At 38.4% G+C, this 5,003-nt stretch overlaps 1 protein-coding gene across 1 annotated transcript in view; it reads right to left on the minus strand.

Moving 5' to 3' along the window:
- Nucleotides 1-5,003, minus strand: part of LOC104083052 (synapsin-2-like) — a 119,617-nt gene that overhangs the window by 58,398 nt on the left and 56,216 nt on the right.

The raw sequence follows: 5,003 nt of genomic DNA on the forward strand, positions 1-5,003 counted from the left end.
CATATGGAGGCACTGGAATTGAAAAATCCATGAAAACTCATCTATTTTGTGAAATACTGTTCTAATTTTGAATTTTCTAAATGATTGTACAGTTTTTCTACAGGATGTGTACTGTGACTGTATCAGTTAAACTGAAAGTAGTTTTAAGGAAAAGTAAATGCAATGCCAAATGAGAACAAGGGAGAAAAGAACTCTAGCAAAGCATCAAGAAGGCGACAGAAAAACTATTACTGTGGAGAATCCTGCCTGCTATCATTCTAAAATAAGATTCATCTGCCACAATGGAGAGAGAATAAGATCGATATAGGTAAAAAAATTATACTGTGTAGACTGCCAGAAGCTAATGTACAGAGCAGGCGGTCCAACCAAAAGACACTGTGCAGATTCAAACTGCTTGACAGCTGGAAGGGACAGCAAGGTGTCCCCATCATAATTAAAGAGCCTTTGAAAAAGCTGTACGGACAATCCCTATGCAACACTGTTCAGCGCTCCTTGACACGACTGAAAGTATCAAAGCCAAGCCTGCCAGAGAAATACTGATGATCAGGACCCAGGAATCTATAAATGGAATGCACAGCACTGCCTCTTATGAAAAATGAAATAGCGAGGGGAGACAGCAGTGCTAGGAGCTAACATACCAGTACGGGTCAGACAAAGGTAGTGCTGTTGGTGGATCATCCTCCAGCCCTGCGATGCTGCAGAGGGCTGGCAGGAGAGAGGAGGGAGCAGATACAGTAAGGACGGGCGGGAAAGACGCGTGGAGCAGAGGTGATCTGGCAGTCCTGCCTCTCCCCCGGTCAGCTCTAAGGGTGATGCACCTCGCTCATCACCCTTTGCCCCCAGTAACTCCCAGGGAAGAGATGAACATATCATAACACCAGTGTGAGTTTGCTCTGGAGTTCAGGGGAAGCAGTAGTTCACTCCATGGGACTCTGCATGCATGGCATCCAACAGAAGGAGACCTAGTGTTTTGAATACGGGTCTCTGGGGGCTGTTAGAAGAGAAAGAAACAGTGATGGTAATTAATGACCAGAACGCTGTTGATAGACGCTCATGCTTCGTAGCAAAAATTATCAAGGATCATGACAACCCACAGTACAAAAAGTCTCTCCAGAATTAGAAGTCCTGTGCCAAATTAGAATTCCCTTTGAGAAGAGTTGAAGCTGATCATAAATTTGACTGTAGTCAGGTTTCCTGCCTTGCTTCTATATTGCACACGTCAACAAATACAGTGGATTATCCCCAATCCCCTTTATTTTCTTGCATTCTACTAGAAAACAGAAATTAGTTGTTCAACACTAGACTTACTTAGCTAGACAGAAATGAGAAAGTGCCAAGTGTTTTTTCTACTGTGTCAATAACGAATTGAAGGAATCAGTGACTATATCCCTTGATAAATGAACTTTCCTGTTTCTTATTAGCAAGTGTTAGCTGTATCAGAATAATAACCAAGGAGTGGGCACTAGCTTGACTAGTATTATGAGATAATTTGCTATGATATCATGGCTTACCTATCAAACTACAGGAAAATTGACATCGTAACATACAGCGTAGTGAAAGAAGTCCTGTACTGTTAGTCCACTTATACAAATGTAAAAATGTAAAAAGACCAAGTGTTTCTTTTGCTTCAGTCTGCTTATATTTATAAAATGTTGGCTATAATTTCTCTACTATTATTTAAGATACAAGATTATTTTGCTTACAAGTTAGTCAAGGAATATTTCTATGTCTTTTGGGAATAATCTTTGTATTTTACAAGGTCAAGATCTAACTGTAATACAGAATGGGTGCTGAGCTTAGGGTTTCTTTTAAAATCTCTAAAAGTAATTTTCCTAATACAATGAAAAATACTAACAATATACAATATAAAAAAGGACAATGCAGCTTCAAGCTAAGACCTAATGCTTGCAGATGCTGTTCAGAGGTAACAGGTACTCAATCACTGTACTGATATCAGTAGAAGCTACAGGTAGTATTTGTCTCCTCTGAAAAATGGACGAAAAATGCATTTTCTTGCATTTGTGAGAGCATGTTCCTGAGTACAGAGATTTCCAGACTTACTAAAATCCCTTTCAAATTCTAGGATGTAAATATGTCTTTGTCTAAACTCTGATAGTAATTTGACAAAACTTACTGTTTCAGAATAAAGAAAACAGGAGTTCTGCTGAGGTTTCAAAAATTCTTGGCCTTTTACATTTTAGTGATAAGATTGTATCAATGTTGTCATGAAGAAATGAGAGATACACCTACCAAAGAACTGCTTGTTAGTTAGACTTGCGTGGGAAGCAGAACAGCCAGTTTCAAGTCCCGGCTCTGAGTAAGTCCACGTACCCTAGGACTGACTGGTGTACACGTCTGCTTTTCCTGCAGTTGTTGTGACCAGTTTTTCACATTAGGGTTGAGAAACCTTCTAGCCACAAGTTTCACTAAAATCCACATTACCGCTGAAAGGTCTTGCTGCGTACAGCATGTTCCAAGCCTACCCCTTCCAATGCTGACTGGGTCTGAGAGACCTACAGGGAATGTATTTCTTGAGTAAGAACCTCTCTTACAGCCATTTGCTTCTCTAAGTGCTTTAAATATTTCACCTATGTACAGATGGCTTGGAAAGACTCTTAAAAATTATTTCAAGGGTAGCTGCAGGCAGTACTATGTAAGATCGTAATTAAAATGTGTTTTTATGGCATTTGTACAGTTACTATATGAGATTTACTTTTAGCATGTTTATGCTTCTACACGTTCAGTTGAATGTAATTGTATTTAATTCTAACTATGTCTACAAGATAGTTGTGAATTAATTTTTAACTTTTCACAAAATTAGTTTTAAATCTTGTTATAAGTATAATATTTTTGGTTTGATTGTACCATATTATTATGAGTATAATATTTTTGGTTTGATTGTACCATGAGTTGGATTGCACTAGATATAAAGGTCTTTAAGACATGCAGAGCATAGTAGTTTTATGTGCTGTTCTGGACAATCTTAGGCAAAATGTGCCTTAGTTAACCATTGAATAGGTAGACTTGCACGCTCGATGTTAGAGAAGACAGTTTGCCCAGCATATTTCTTTATTATTTGAATTTTACTGAAACAGTAATCAAACTGGTCTATTTAGATCATCTATAGCAGCAGCCGTGTGATGTCATCTGGAAACCAATCAATGGCTCTCCATTAATTCCTTCATCACTTCCCAGTCCTACCGCCCTTAGTGAAACTTGAAAATCAATACTCCTAGAACTACCGACCGCAGAGACCATTAAAATACCTGCTTGGGTTTTTTTTTTTTGGCCTTCTTGTAACTTGAACTTCCTGTGTAAGGTTTCAGCCTCACATCTTTTTTATCTTTTCACTCACATGAAAAGCTTCCTGAAAGACGTAAGTTTCCTCCAGGTAAGAACGGAGATGTTAACAGGTCTAAATTATTTTCAGGTGTTAATCCTGGACTTGGATCCAACCTTATAATTTGAAGCCAAAACTTCAGACTGAAAAAACAGAAATCAAAGTATGGCTGCTTGAACTAAATCAGGACATAGTGTACAACGTTCCTCGCTCAGTCCTGAAGTAGATCTAACATCTGAAAATGAGACCCAATTCTAATAATTCTGAATATTTGTGGGTTTTTTTTCTTTAAATGGACAGCGTTTTTTTCGGGGGGGGGGGGGGGGGAGGAGAAAGGGGGCATGGGGGGGGGGGGGGGGGGAGGGAGAAGAATCGGAGCACTAAAGTTGTAAAAGTGACCTCTTACTGTTCAAAAATAGAATAAATTTAGTGCTGTGAAACACGTACACATCTATATAAAGATAACAAGCTGCTTTGTGTACACCTAAACCTCGAGAAAATAAATTTTCACAAGTCTGGATTGAAATGGTTCAAATTATGTTAATGAATTTTCAATTCCTAAGCTTGATTTGTGAAGTGACAAAATATGCAATCCTTTAAGCAGTTCTGTCCTGCATGTCAATCTGTGTATGTATTTTATTACTCTCTAATCAAACCTTACGTTGCTCCCTCATGAACAACTTCTTTATAAAAAGAGGGAGTATACATGTTACACATATCCAGATTGCTACAGCAACAGAAGATCTGAAGTTGAAAAAGATTTCCGAACTCTTGTATTCATGTCTGTGTTCCATGTATAACGTGAGCCAGAAAATACAGATACAGATCTGTGTTGATCAGGGCTTCCATTAATAAGGAATGCAGAGAAAGAGCTGTGCCTCCGACATACACTGTTGGTATATTTTTCCGTGTTATTTTAAATTAAATTTTTGATGAAATAATAAAAAATGCCTTTTATTGCAGCTTTTATTTTTAATTCATTATTCCTTGTAACTACCAATTGTTCAAGGCTCACAAATAGAGCATTGAAACATTGCCTTTTCATGAATGAAGTTCTGTCCAGCCTGCAAACAGGGACGTCATTTCACGAAAATGCACAGAAGTGCAGGGGAAGATCAGGGACTGCAAATGAAAACAGCTTAAAAAAGGACAGCTTTGTTTACTTGACCGAAATAGAGAAGGTAGCAGAACTCGTTTTTAAACTCAAACTGGAAGGAAATCTACTAGAAAAAGAGAAAAATCTTTCTTCGCCTAAAGATCATAAAATCAGCTCCAGATACTTGTGAAAGATGTTTTTGTAAAGGCTTTTGATTATTAATAGTTCTCCTGACTCATAACAGCAACATGGCAATGCTTACTAAGGTAACCTCTCTGCTGGTACAATAACTTTCACCAATGATGTGCTTTTTCCTTAAGGGAAGGCGGAGTTAGGAGTTAGTGTCAGGGCCATAAATAAGAGGGTCCTATGTCAGGGAAATTAGAAGTCAGTTAACATAAGCGTATACTCAGAGCGAGCATTAGAGGGCTTTCCTAAACCACCCAAGCCTGCTGAAATCGAACGGCACGCAGGAGAAATCAGATAGCTATTAGGAAGCGTAGATATAAAACCAACAGTAAGAAAGCATTTTCTCTTGGCTGACTGATGAGCTGTGCTTCAGGCAAC

Source organism: Fulmarus glacialis, unplaced genomic scaffold, assembly GCF_000690835.1.
Source record: "Fulmarus glacialis isolate BGI_N327 unplaced genomic scaffold, ASM69083v1 scaffold6001, whole genome shotgun sequence".
NCBI classification, from domain to species: domain Eukaryota; kingdom Metazoa; phylum Chordata; class Aves; order Procellariiformes; family Procellariidae; genus Fulmarus; species Fulmarus glacialis.